The following is a 15162-nucleotide window of genomic DNA, read 5'->3' on the forward strand; positions in this document are numbered from 1 at the left end:
CTCTCACACACACATTGGGTCCTACCATCACTCCACTCTCACTTGTACATTGGGTCACACTATCACTCCGCTCTCACATACACATCGAGTACCAATATCACTTCTTTCTCACTAACTTCACATGAGTGATACTGCTTTCAACCGGCAGGGGAAGCCAACCGCTGTAGAACGCAGGGAGACCTAACAGTGATGCAGATTTGTATATGAGAGCCCATTCACTTGCCAAATCTATTGTTTAGGGTCTGGTAAGTGCAATTAATTTGCAGGATGTCTGCTTTCTTTTGGGGGTAAAAAGTAGATAGAGAATAATAAAATTAAAATAGAAATATTGTATATCAATTAGTCAGTAGATGGCACCACATACAACAAATCAATAGGAAAACGTATCAACATGTAAATTACTGACAGAACCCTGAGTGGAGTATTCATCATATGATGTATAGCCATGAAAAAATTATAAAAGGATATCTTTATCACAAAAGGTTAAAAGCAAGAAGAGTATTTTATAATTTATTCATAGGTATACCTCATCTGTTTAACTTTTTTACATGTATACCAGTATAGAAATTTCCTTGATAATTTTTTACTTATTCTGCTTTTCTTGGTGTATTGACATCCACCATTTACAAGTAAAAAGAGAGAAAAGAAATATACCGTATATCATACTGGCATTTTGACCCACAGACAACATAAGTTCAAAAAGGAAGAGCTATTCTGTCAAGTACAAAAAAAAGAATTGTGGAGGGTTCCCTAGGTAAATGTCTGCTTTTCGCAAAAAGATGTTGAATAACCAAATGATCCGAAAATGGTGAGCAGAGCACGATTATCTCAATCCATAGATGTGCAAGGGAAATGCTAAGAAATGCAAGTCTGGATCAGGTTGAAAAAATCACAACTGTATCAAAACTGTATCAAAACTGTATCAAAAAAAAAAAAAAAAAGAAAAGAAAAAAAGAAAAAAAACTTACCAAAGGTGCTAGACCAGATGATGTATGCACAAACAGATTGTGGTAAACCTTCCTCTTGAAGGCGGCTGTAGTCCAGGTGCAAGATGCTGATGTCACAGCCACTCAACACTCCAAGCTAGAGGGGAGGGGCGGATGCTCTGCAAAAGACTTGCACACTAGTAAGGCTTGCACTGGGAGCCCATCATCTAGATAGGTATCCATTTTTGCAGGATGTGTGGAACTTCTGATTTTAGGTTGTATATTGGTGAGCCTGTCATGTGTGATGCACTTTTTATAGTGCTAACTGACCCATCTCGCCTAGTGTTTTGCGTTATTTATAGGCCACAATTCAGACCTAGGTTTCTGGTGTCATCTACAGGTTACAGTTCAGACACTGTGCATCACACCTATCTACATGACGGGCTCCCAGTTCAAGCCTTATTAGTGTGCAAGTATTTTGCTGAACAGCCGCCCCTCCCCTGTAGCTTGGAGTGTTGACTGGCTGTGACATCAGCATTTTGCACCTGGGTTGCAGCCGCCTTTAAGGCCCCCTTCACACGCACGTGAAAAAAACAAACCGTTTTTTCACGGACGTATTAAAGGGGTTGTTTGCTCCCCGTGTGCTGTGTTTGTGGCACATGCATGTTCTCCATGTGTTATGCGTAATAACACACGGAGAACGGAAAGTCCCGCCTTACCTGATTCTTCCGGAGCTGTCTGTGGTTCTGAATGACAGTGTCTGGCACAGGCCACGCCCCGCTGATGCTGCTTCCGGCCCCCGGTGAAGAAGATGTGTTTTTCAAATTCACTGGGGGTCGGATGCAGGTGACAGCGGGGGCAGAGACTGCAGGGCTGGTGGAGGTGAGTATGTGTTTTTTTTATTTTTACAATGACACATGTGTTTCTCCGGCGCGTGTCACTTGGGACCGCATCCACGCTACATCCGTGTGGTACGGGTGCGGGCCGTGTGACACCCGTGCTGCCGGAGAAAAACGGATATATGGAGCACACGGGCTCACGTCTGCTCCACACGGAGGCACGGGCCAATGGCTGAACACGTGCGTGCACATAAACCCATTGATTTTAATGGGTATTCGTGTGCCCGTGTGTCCGGTACATGCGGGAACAGACCTAGCACGTACCTGAGACACGTGCGTGTGAAGTGGGCCTAAGAAAAAGTGTGATACCCTGGCAAAAGCAGGTTGTCACAGAGACTGCACAGATCTACCAGGTGCAGGACTCCATCCTACTTGGCATACCACCAACCCACACCCAAGTACATAAAACCAGCCAGTAAAGCCTAGTCACCCCCCATGACAATAGGGACACACCAGTGGGTGGGACCAGGCGGATGGGAGCGCCCACCTAAGGGTCCTGAGGTGTTCTGGGAGGGAACAACAAGAGAGAACGGTCTAGACAGTTGAAGTGAAAGGAGTGTGCAGTGACAGCGGAGTTAGGGGTTGGGGCCTCTGGACTACTGGACTACTGACTAGGTGGCAGATGGCAAACAGGACCACAGGCGACGGAGATCCGTTAGCGGGAGACCTTAAGTGGACCGGGGCAGGGTTGTAGCCCGCCGGGGCCAACAGCGGGAATCTGGTCCAGAAGCCATGCACAGACGGTGTGCTTGGACCCTAGGGTGAGGAAGGTTTCAAGCCCCTTGTCAATTAGCCAGCCGGGGACAAGATTCTATGTCTTGTCCCACCAGCAAGCCCAGAGAGCGAAACGGAAGCCGAACGTGGGGGATAGGGTGTCCGCCAGAACCCACAGAGATCCCAAGGGTCAGATTTCGCGGGCCACAGATCCAAACATACAAAGTTACCGGGAGTGGACTTCCACTGTTTCAAGCAGAGTTGCCCTGTTGAAGACACAAACACTGAGTGCAGGAGGAAGGGACCCCTGTTTGCTGTACCAGGGTGTGGGACTCGAATACAACTGCCGGAGGTTACCAGTCACTGGCAATTTGGTTTACTATTGGACTATTGTGTGAATTTCCTTGGAACTGTGAATACATCATTCTTGCCCGATCCAGCCCTGCATGACACTCTCCGCACCACATTTCCCCGTTCACCTGCGCCCCGGGACAACACCTCCCCTGCCCGTGGAGGGGATACCATCCTACTGCCCCACTACATCAGCCCCGGGCGTCCCATATCCAGGCAGTGGCGGTGCTACCAACTGTCACCGCAACCCATGGGTGGCGTCACTGACAAACTTTTCCCCTGTAAATACACCCTTTCTACGGTTGTGAGGCCAGACCGCTGCACGAGCCTGGGTCCGACTGCCACTCAAGCCACAGTAACGAACCCGGATCCGAGCACCCCCTTGCAGTGGTCTGGCCCCCGTCCGCAACAGAAGGTTTACCACATTCTGTTTGTGCATACATCATCTGGTCTGGCACCATTGGTAAGCTTTTTCTTTTGTGGATCAGGTTGACATCCAGGGCCGGCGTCAACACGTGGCACACCCGGGAAAATGCCAGGGCCCCGGAGAGCCAGGGGGCCCACTCGGCCTCGTCAGTTCTGCTGCCCCTTGGCCGGGGCCCACTCGCTGTCAGTTCTGCTGCCCCCGGGCCGAGTTCCGGGGACCGCAGTACACGGCAGTAATCTGCAGTGCCGTCCCTTTAAGGCGCGCAGACCTCCTGGTTTGAGCTTCGTCTGTGGGCGGAGCTACTGCCCAGCATCCTGCTCAGTCCTACAGATGAAGGAGCCAGAAGGCGCTTTGCCAGCCAGCGACCTCCAGCACAGCGCTTCTCTCCGGCGCTGTGTGACTGTGGGCCCCCTCTCCTCCGTGACCTGAGCGGTATGTGCCCTCCCCGCCCCCCCGATTTATGGGCCCCTTTGAGCTGTATGGGCTACTCCCCCCTTTCCCCCCCAGATGTATGCCCTGGCCCGCAGAGCCACATGTGTGGGCCCCACAGAGCCGCTTGTGTGGGCCCCACAGAGCTGTGTGTGTGGGCCCCGCAGAGCCGCGTGTGTGGGCCCCGCAGAGCCGCGTGTGTGGGCCCCTCAGAACTGCGTGTGTGGGCCCCACAGAGCCGGGTGTGTGGGGCCCACAGAGCCGCGTGTGTCTGTCTGTAGCAGAGCCACGTGTGTCTGTCTCTAGCAGAGCTGAGTGTGTCTGTCTGTAGTAGAGCCGAGTGTGTCTGTCTGTAGCAGAGCCGCGTATGTCTGTCTGTAGCAGAGCCGAGTGTGTCTGTCTGTATGTATGTAGCAGAGCTTTGTGTATCTGTCTGTCTGTATGCAGCAGAGCTGTATCTGTCTGTCTGTATGCAGCAGAGCTCTATCTGTCTGTCTGTATGCAGCAGAGCTATGTCTGTCTGTCTGTATGCAGCAGAGCTGTGTGTCTGTATGAATGCAGCAGAGATGTGTCTGTCTTTATGTATGCAGCAGAACAGTATGTGTGTGTCTGTCTGTATGTATGTATACAGCAGAGCTGTGTGTGTCTGTATGTATGTATGCAGCAGAGCTGTGTGTGTCTGTATGCAGCAGAGCTGTGTGTGTCTGTCTGTATGCAGCAGAGCTGTGTGTGTCTGTCTGTATGTATGCAGCAGAGCTGTGTCTGTCTGTCTGTATGCAGCAGAGCTGTGTCTGTTTGTATGCAGCAGAGCTGTGTCTGTCTGTATGTATGTAGCAGAGCTGTGTGTGTCTGTATGTATGCAGCAGAGCTGTGTGTGTCTGTATGCAGCAGAGCTGTGTGTGTCTGTGTGTATGCAGCAGAGCTGTGTGTGTCTGTCTGTATGCAGCAGAGCTGTGTGTGTCTGTCTGTATGCAGCAGAGCTGTGTGTATCTGTCTGTATGCAGCAGAGCTGTGTGTGTCTGTATGTATGCAGCAGAGCTGTGTGTGTGTGTCTGTATGCAGCAGAGCTGTGTGTCTCTGTATGCAGCAGAGCTGTGTGTCTGTGTATGCAGCAGAGCTGTGTGTGTGTGTCTGTGTCTATGCAGCAGAGCTGTGTGTGTCTGTATGCATGTATGATGTGTATCTACGTATGTATTTTTGTGAGTTTGTCTTTAAATATGTATATGTATGTGTACGTATATGTGTGTCTGCATGTGGATGGGGCCCACTGGGACTCTTCCGCCTGGGGCCCACAAAAACCTGGAGCCGGCCCTGTTGACATCCATTATTTCCTGAGCTGGATGACATGGTCTGTGAAAGGGTTGCTGACAAGAGAGTAAAGGCTTTGGTTGTGCACAGGGCTGATATTCAATAATTTGTCCTTAAAGTGACACCCCAATTAGAAATATCCCCAGAAGATTTCAAAGTATCCCAACACTGACTGGACGGCTTTCTTCAGCCATTTGAACTATCTCTAAAGTGGGCTTTACACGCCACAACATATTTAACGATGTGTCGGCGGGGTCACGTCGCAAGTGACGCACATCCGGCATCGTTAGTGGTGTTGTAGCATGTGACAGCTACGTGCGACTGCGATTGAACGTAAAACCGTTCATCGCATACACGTCGTTCATTTCCTAAAAATTGCACGTCGGGTTGTTCAATGTTCCCGAGGTAGCACACATCGCAGTGTGTGACACCCCGGGAACGATGAACAGATCTTACCTGCGTCCCGCCTGCAATGCGGAAGGAAGGAGGTGGGTGGGATGTTTACGTCCCGCTCATCTCCGCCCCTCCGCTTCTATTGGCCGGCTGTCGTGTGACATCGCTGTGACGCCGAACCTCCCTCCCACTCCAGGAAGTGGATGTTCGCCGCCCACAGCGAGGTCGTATGCAAGGGGAAGTACGTGTGACAGCTTTTAATCGATTGTGCGACACAGTCAACAAATTGAACGTGCCGCACATACGATGGGGGCGTGTCACATCGCATACGATATCATATGCTTACTTGAAAGGTGTAAAGCAGGCTTAAGAAAATCCACAACAATGTTTAAGTTAGAAGATGCAGAAGTAATTGAACATGCACTTGCATTCAAGTCCTTTGTTGGTGGCATCAACTTTTCACATGATTACTATGGATTAAACTGCAGTGACTATGGGCCAAGGATCACAAACAACATAATCAGCTGGAAGCCTCCTCAGTCTATATTCCTTCAGCTAGTTATGGAAGTGCACATGTAATCCCCCAATCATTCATGAGGGGAAGAAGGAGAAAATTGAATGTGCTTCCGATATTTATATTCTTGTAACCGAAAAAGCCTGGTGCACACAGCTATAATAAAATGGGTCAATTTAATGCTGCTGCTCGTTTTACGAGGTGGTCAAAGAAGTCTGCTACTCTGGGATTTAGCCAGTTCTCGCTAAAAACATGAAGAATTTCCTTTATGATAGATAAATAGATCAAATAATGATTCCTGCAGGAATGTCTGTCTATCTCCAGACTCTTAATATTGCAATAAACAAGCCATTCAAGGATTTTTTTTAGGCATGGAACTTAATAACTACATTGAAAATAGAATGGAGATAAACCAGCGTGGCAACTTTGTGAAGCCTAGACTGCAAAAAGTTGTGACGGGCGAAGAATTCATGGGAGACAATCACTGACAGTTTTGTAGCCAATGTGCTACAAGCAGGCTACATGGACAGGAGCAGGGGTGGGATTCATATTTTTAACAAGTTCTGTGTTTGTGTGTAGGAAAGCCCCACCCATTTTGAAAACCACACCCCTTTTGCCTTTTTACGTCACACCCATTTCAAGCTAGACCCATTCATCAAACATATATGAATAAGGGTGCAATCTGACGGCTGTTAAAAATTGGAGCGACATTGGAAAACTTCATGTTTTGGCTGACGACTCTCCTGACCCGTGTGTGAAAGCTGCATTATTTCCACTGTAGAGGTGCTGTTTAAGAAGTTAGCGCTGGTGGGTGTCACTCTCACAGCGCGTCCCTGCTGTAGCCAATAGCTCCTCACAGTCCCTGAGAAGTGTAAAGTTACCCCCCGCGCTGCTCCTCACTGATCTCTGCCATCACAGCCGCGCTGTTTGCAGGGATGAGTGAGTGAAGAGCAGTTCCGGCTCCAGGTTTTTGTGGGCCCCGAGCGAAAGAGTTTCAGTGGACTCCATGCACAAGCAGACACGCACATACACAGATACATACACATACAGGCATAAGTGCATATACATATTTAAAGAGAAATTCAGAAAAATACACATATAAACAAACAAATCCATACACAGTCATATACACTGACATACATAGATACACATCATACATACACACACAGATGCATTACAGGTATTTTTAATATTGGGAAGCCAGTAGCAGCCTCACTCACCTCCCTGCTTGTCTCCTGTCCAGCTCCTCCCGGACATGTGGCTGTGTTGCGCTGATTGGTGGCTGTCACTAACAGACAATGGCATACCTCCCAACTTTTAAAGAAGGGAAAGAGGGACAAAGTTTGCGGCGCGCGTAGCGCGCCGCGGCAAATTTTTAGGCCACGCCCCCTAACCACACCCATTTCACAGTCACGCCCATATCCACTCCCCATCCACACCCATTCAGCACAAACACGCAGGCAGCCGGCGGGCCTCCAGCACGGACACGCAGGCAGCCAGCGGGCCTCCAGCACGGACACGCAGGCAGCCGGCGGGCCTCCAGCACGGACACGCAGGCAGCCGGCGGGCCTCCAGCACGGACACGCAGGCAGCCACAGTGAGGCGGCCGGTCGCCTTCACAGACAGGCGGCCGGCCGCCTTCACAGACAGGCGGCGGGCCGCCCGCACAGAGAGGCGGCCAGCCGCCCGCAGAGAGAGGCGGCCGGCCGCCCGCACAATGAGGCGGCGGGCCGCCCGCACAGACAGGCGGCAGGGGGGCGCCCGCACAGACAGGCGGCAGGGGGGCGCCCGCACAGACAGGCGGCAGGGGGGCGCCCGCACAGACAGGCGGCAGGGGGGCGCCCGCACAGACAGGCGGCGGGGGGGCGCCCGCACAGACAGGCGGCGGGGGGGCGCCCGCACAGACAGGCGGCAGGGGGTGAGGGGGGAGGGAGGGAAATCAGCGCTGGGGAGATTAGTTTACTGTACCAGCAGCAGCACAGGCAGCGCTCCTCTCTATGCCACGTCTACTAGGATGGTAGGAGGGAAAAGCAGGGAGGCGGAGAGAGAGTGGGTGGGCGGAGCCCGGGAGCCGGCCGTCCCGCCCGTGGCAACGGGACAAACAACGTAAAGCGTGAAAGTCCCGCTGTATCCGGGACGGTTGGGAGGTATGCAGCATGTTAGAATGTGTACATAAGATCCCGCTGGTGGTGGCCGCAGCTTATAGGCCCCAAATCTGGTGACAGGTTCCCTTTAAAGTGAACCTGTCAGGTGCAATATGCACTCAGAGCCAGGAGCAGTTCTGGGTGTATATTGCTAATCCCTGCCTAACTGTCCCTGTATACACTAGCATAGATAAAGAGATCAAGAACAAATATTTTTAAAGATCTTATATCTTATGCTAATGAGCGCGGGGACTAGTCACAAGGGCGTTACTTCACTTGGCTAGTCGGCTCGCATAGCATGTTAGCATGTTATTACGCCCCTGTGTGAGTACTAACACGCTATATGAGCCGACTAGCCAAGTGAAGTAACGCCCTTGGGACTAGTCCCCGCGCTAATTAGCATAAGATATAAGCTCTTTAAAAATACTTTTTCTATAGATGCCTTTATCTATGCTAGTGTATACAGGGACGGTTAGGCAGGGATTAGCAATATACACCCAGAACTGCTCCTGGCTCTGAGTGCAGATTGCACCTGATAGTCCCTTTAAAGGGAACCTGTCACCAGAAATTTAGCAAAAAAAATAAAAGATTCCCCTCTGCAGCTCCTGGGCTGCATTCTGGAAAGGTTCCTGTTGCTATTGTGCCCCCTTTGAGACCTAAAATAATACTTTATGAAGTCTTACCTTTTTGTATGCAAATCTGTTTTTATGGTCACGGGGGCGGGCTGCCTGGCGTCCGTTATTCCCCCTCCTGCCGTTGTACGCCGTCCCCCATTGCTCATTTCCATACATGAGGACGCCTTCCTCATGTAACTGTCCTCCTGAAGTTTTGTGCATGCCCAGTGCCACTCTCGCGGGAGTAAGCACTGTGCAAAGTGTGAACGCTTTTGAGGTGATTGCGCAGGCGCGAGATTATGGGCGGCGCTGTGATTGTCATCAGCAGCGTCATCCAAGTACCCGCCCATAATCTCGTGCCCACGCTTCTCACTCTGCCTCCACCGTTATGCGCAAGCACTGGCCATATGAACCATGTTACCTATTACCGTGGGCGCGAGATTATGGGCGGCGCTGTGATTGTCATCAGCAGCGTCATCCAAGTACCTGCCCATAATCTCGTGCCCGCGCTTCTCACTCTGCCTCCACCGTTATGTGCAAGCACTGGCCATATGAACCACGTTACCTATTATCATGGGCGCGAGATTATGGGCGGCGCTGTGATTGTCATCAGCAAAGTCATCCAAGTACCCGCCCATAATCTCGTGCAAGCAGTAATAGGTAACATGGTTCATATGGCCAGCACTTGCGCATAACGGTGGAGTCAGAGGGAAAAGTGCGGGCACGAGATTATGGGCGGGTACTTGGTTAACGCTGCTGATGACAATCACAGCGCCGCCCATAATCTCGTGCCTGCGCAATCACCTGAAAAAGCGTTCACATGCGCAAAACTTCGGGAGGACAGTTACATGAGGAAGGCGTCCTTGTGTATGTAAATGAGCAATGGGGGACTGCGTAAAGCGGCAGGAGGGGGAATAACGGACGCCAGACAGCCCGCCCCCGTGACCATAAAAACACATTTGCATACAAAAAGGTAAGACTTCATAAAGTATTTTTGTAGGTCTCAAAGGGGGCACAATAACAACAGGAACCTTTCCAGAATGCAGCCCAGGAGCTGCAGAGGGGAATCTTTTATTTTTATTGTGAAATTTCTGCTGACAGGTTCCCTTTAACTGGTAGGGGAGCCAGGATAAAGCAGAGCTGAAGCTGTTGGGAAGCTAGGACCCAGCAGCTCTACAGGCAGGAGACCACTGATCGGTAACTAATAGAAGCCTGCAGATGTCACTCTGCATAGGTTATTGCCACTGCTATCTGCAGGAGATAAGTGCTGATTGCACGGTCTCCTCAGCTTCCTGACTCCCCGCGTGTCTGCAGCAGTGAGAAGCCGCACACGGGGAATCAGAGAACAGCTGCAGACAAACGCAGGCTCCGGGACTGGGGGGGGTCGGCTCTGGTGCAGGGGGGGGGTCGCTCTGCTGCAGGGGGGTCGCTCTGCTGCAGGGGGTGATTCATACCTCAGCAGCAGTCACAGGAGTAGGTGCGCGCTCGGCTCTGTAATGAATAGTAGAAGGGAGAAACAGCGAGGCGGGGCTACAGTGGGTGGAGCCGTGACAAACAGCCTCACGGGCGGGACCCGGGATCAAAGGCTCAGAAGAGGGACTGTCCCGCTGTATCCGGGACGGTTGGGAGGTATGGACAATGGTGAAAACCACACCGAAACCGCATCATAAACATATACGGTTCCCACAGTACTCCAGCTTTGACATCAGGTGAACTAACCTTAGGTGAACTCAATGATTTCAGTGACCTCACTTCTGGTGAATTCATTGAAATCAGTGACCTCACCTCAGGTGAAGTCATGGAACTCAATGCCAGATTAGGCAATATGTGAACACTGAGCATTTGGTTGCAGCATTTCTGCACCAAATCTGCATCTCCTGGCAAAATATGCACCAAAACCGCATCAAAACACATGCAGTTTTGGTGTGTTTTGTTTTGTCTTTTTTGTCAGGAGGTGCAGACATGGTGCAGAAATATCAGCAACAAAATACTTAATGTGCATACATTGCTTAATCCGGTGATACAGCATTGAATTAAATGACTTCAACTGTTGTGAGGTCACTGAGCTTAATGAGTTCACTAGTGATGAGCGAGTACTAAAAAGCTCGGGTGCTCGAAGCTCGGGCCGAGCCTCCCAAGATACTCGTGTACTCGGCCCGAGCAACGAGCCCAATGTTATCCTATGGGAGACCCGAGTATTTTTGTGAAATGACCTCCCGGCAGCATGGAGAAACCCTAAAAATGGCACAAAAGTCTCAGAAGAGTGCTCAAATGACATGGCAACAGCATGGGGAAGACCCCTTGAAGCATTTATCACTCAAAAGTCACAGCTGTGAACAATTTTGTCCGCGTTTTACGCCATTTTTACGGACTCATCAGAAAACCTTCCAAAATGACCCCAAAATGATTTTTCATGGCGGAAATGTTAAGGGCACATACCCAATAGTGAGATAGAGCTGGTGTATGTTACTTTTTGAGATCAATACATGAAAGATTTTACGTGAAAACATTGTGTGGCACTCCGATGTCCCTGAGAAGAGACGTACATGAAGGCCTCTTGAGTCTAATGTGCCCATTTTGAGGAAGTGAGTCTTTGTAGTATTTTCCTTTGCCAGGGCAGTCCTAAATTGTGAGGTTCACCAATGCCCCTGCATACAGACGTGCATGAGGGCCTGTAAACCTGAAGTGCCCATTGTAAGGAAGTGGGTGTATTATAGTATAGCCCTTAGGCAGGGCAGCCAAAAATTGGGAGGCTCCACGTTGTCCCTGGATAGAGACGTGCATGAAGGCCTGTAAACCTGAAGTGCCCATTGGAAGGAAGTGGGTGTATTATAGTATAGCCATTAGGCAGGGAAGCCAAACATTGGGAGGCTCCACGTTGTCCCTGGATAGAGACGTGCATGAAGGCCTGTAAACCTGAAGTGCCCATTGGAAGGAAGTGGGTGTATTATAGTATAGCCCTTAGGCAGGGAAGCCAAACATTGGGAGGCTCCACGTTGTCCCTGGATAGAGACGTGCATGAAGGCCTGTAAACCTGAAGTGCCCATTGGAAGGAAGTGGGTGTATTATAGTATAGCCCTTAGGCAGGGCAGCCAAAAATTGGGAGGCTCCACGTTGTCCCTGGATAGAGACGTGCATGAAGGCCTGTAAACCTGAAGTGCCCATTGGAAGGAAGTGGGTGTATTATAGTATAGCCATTAGGCAGGGAAGCCAAACATTGGGAGGCTCCACGTTGTCCCTGGATAGAGACGTGCATGAAGGCCTGTAAACCTGAAGTGCCCATTGGAAGGAAGTGGGTGTATTATAGTATAGCCCTTAGGCAGGGAAGCCAAACATTGGGAGGCTCCACGTTGTCCCTGGATAGAGACGTGCATGAAGGCCTGTAAACCTGAAGTGCCCATTGGAAGGAAGTGGGTGTATTATAGTATAGCCCTTAGGCAGGGCAGCCAAAAATTGGGAGGCTCCACGTTGTCCCTGGATAGAGACGTGCATGAAGGCCTGTAAACCTGAAGTGCCCATTGGAAGGAAGTGGGTGTATTATAGTATAGCCCTTAGGCAGGGCAGCCAAAAATTGAGAGGCTCCACGTTGTCCCTGGATAGAGACCTGTTAGGTTCTTAGTGCCTCCGTGCTTGCATTTAAAAACCGCACGTGTGTGCCTGTTGGTGGCAGCTTTCCGCTGCATTTGTGTGAGTTTTGCAAAAACTTGGATATAACACACAAGTCTAGTGAATACACATCAGCACAGCATTGCAAAATGCGCAAGGGCGTTGTCAACGAACAAGGAAGTGGACGTGATGGTGGTGCAGGCAGACACCGAGGTTGTGTGCAAGCTCTAATTTCGCCACAACAAAGGGCCACATCTAGTCGCTCGCACGTCCTGTCCCAAATTCTTGGGGACCGCAGCAGTACACCGCTCTTGAACCAAGACCAGTGTCAACAGGTTGTTAGTTGGATAGCGGATAATGCTTCCACTCAGATTGGCACCACCACAAACACTCTGTCTTCCACACGGTCAAGTGTCAGTAGCCGTGATACTGCACCGCACATTTCAGAACCTGATCCTCCTTCCTACCACCAGGCCGAGTACACGTCCACGGACATTACTGATCCCACACTTGGACACTCGGAATAGCTGTTCGTTCACGTTTCCATTCACAAATTCTGGCCTCTCGCCAGCTCCTGTTGAAGTGGGCCATGACGAGATTGTATGTACAGATGCACAAATATTTGAGCAGCCACGTTCTCACGAAGTTGGCAACGTGTCTCAACAAGGGGTGGACGATGATGAGACACAATTGTCAGGAAGTCAGGAGGAGGAGCAGGGTGCGGAAGAGGAAGACGACGTGGTGGATGATCCAGTAACTGACCCAACCTGGCAGGAGGATATGCAGAGCGAGGACAGCAGTGCACAGGGGGAGGGAGGCGTAGCATCCCAACAGGCAGTAAGAAGCAGAGTGGTGGCCCCAGGCAGACGTCAGGCAACTGTTCCCCGGAAAAACACGACACAAGGTGCCTGTACAAATGTTAGGTCTTCCCGAGTCTGGCTGTAATACTATTGTATGTATTGAGGATTTCGATTGCGTTAGGGCAATGACAACCAGAGACGAGTTCTTGGTGCAAGACATTTATAATATGCAACCAGCAAATATGTACATAAACGGAACAAAAACACAGTAGAACATAAATACAGGAAATACCTTCCAGGGACTGAGCGAAAGGGAATTCCCGGGACCGCGCACCGGACTCCCCCAGGGAGACCACCAACAGCAAACCCCTATACAGGGACTGTCTGGCAATCACCCCAGAAGCCCTAAATGCGCAGCAGCCGGGACACAAAAGGGCAATAGGTAAGTCGAAAAATGTCTGTACGTGATGTGAGTCCAGAGTGGTATTAAACGGAAGGAACCGGGCAGAAGTTCCGACCAAAGACGGCAAACGGAGTCCAGGTACAGCTAGATGATACCAGATGAAGTCCAGAGTCGGTGTCGGTTGTTTTCCAAGAGGATCCGAATAACAATCAGGAACCAAAAGCAGCAGGGCAGGAGCACACAGGAAGCAGTATACTCAGGCACTGGACTAAGCTTTAGGGGCGGCTTTTAAACAGATGGACAGGAAGTAGGGCAACAGAACAGAAAACTCCATGTTAACAAAGGGCAAGCTCTTTCAAAAGAAAACTGGAAAACCCGGAACTCTGACACTGGCAGTTTTTTCAGTTGGCTCCAGATGATTCTAAAAAAGCCATTTGCAACACCTGCCATGCCAGCATCAGCAGGGGTACCAAAACTAGCAGCCTGACCACCACCAGCATGATCAGGCACATGTCAGCCAAGCACCCGACTTTGTGGGAAGTACAACAGAGTCGAGGAGCAGTGCTTGCTGATGTCACTGCTACGTCTTCGCTGGTTGTGCATGCGAGCCAATCCCCTGTCCATGCTGCCTGCGAACAAGCCTCCTCCACTCCTGCACCTGCAGTTGCCTACGCAGAAAGAACACCATCATCAAGCACGTCCTTGTCCCAGCGCAACGTTCAGTTATCCATTCAGCAAACCTTTGAGCGCAGGCGCAAATACACTGCCAACACCCCACATGCCACAGTTCTAAATGCTAACATTTCGCGACTGCTTGCGCTGGAAATGTTGCCTTTTAGGCTGGTTGAGACAGAAGCATTCCGCGAACTGATGGTGGCAGCTGTCCCACGTTACTCGGTCCACAGACGCCACTATTTCTCCCTGTGTGCCGTCCCCGCATTGCATAACTAACCACGTGTCACAAAACATCACACGTGCCCTGAACAACGCTGTTTCAGCCAAAGTCCACCTAACCACAGACACGTGGACAAGTGCATGTGGGCAAGGCCGCTACATCTCGTTGACGTCACACTGGGTTAATATTGTGCAAGCTGGGACCCAGTCTGAGCGAGGGACGGAACACGTCCTTCACACACCAAGTTTTGCAGGCCCTACCTCAGTCAGGGTTTCACACACACTTTACAGCTCCGGAATGTCATGCTCCTCAGCCTCCTCCTCCTCCTGCGCATCCTGATCCACTTTACCCTCCACACCAGTCCCAAGCTGGAAGTGTCGCTGGCGGAGGAGGGGACGGTGCGCTCTCCCACTGCTCGGGTCCGGCTGACGCAGCTCTACGGCTGCTGCTGCTCGTTGGCTCGAGCGATGGCCGGATCCCGGGGACTCGAGCGGCGCTACTCGCCCGTGAGTGAAAAGGGGTGGTTTGGGTTTTGGGGATATTGTCCGTGACGCCACCCACGGTTGTGGTGATTGTGTGGACACCACCGCTGCTCTGGACGGGGATCCCGGGAGCCTGTGACAGGGAGCAGCTTTGTTGTTATTTCTCCCCTCCGTGGGTAGGGGGGTTGGTTGTCCCGGGGCCTGGTGATGGGGTAGAGATGGATGACAGGCGGGTTGCGGGGCCTGATGAAGTGCAT

This window comes from Anomaloglossus baeobatrachus, chromosome 2 (assembly GCF_048569485.1).
Source record: "Anomaloglossus baeobatrachus isolate aAnoBae1 chromosome 2, aAnoBae1.hap1, whole genome shotgun sequence".
Classification (NCBI taxonomy): domain Eukaryota; kingdom Metazoa; phylum Chordata; class Amphibia; order Anura; family Aromobatidae; genus Anomaloglossus; species Anomaloglossus baeobatrachus.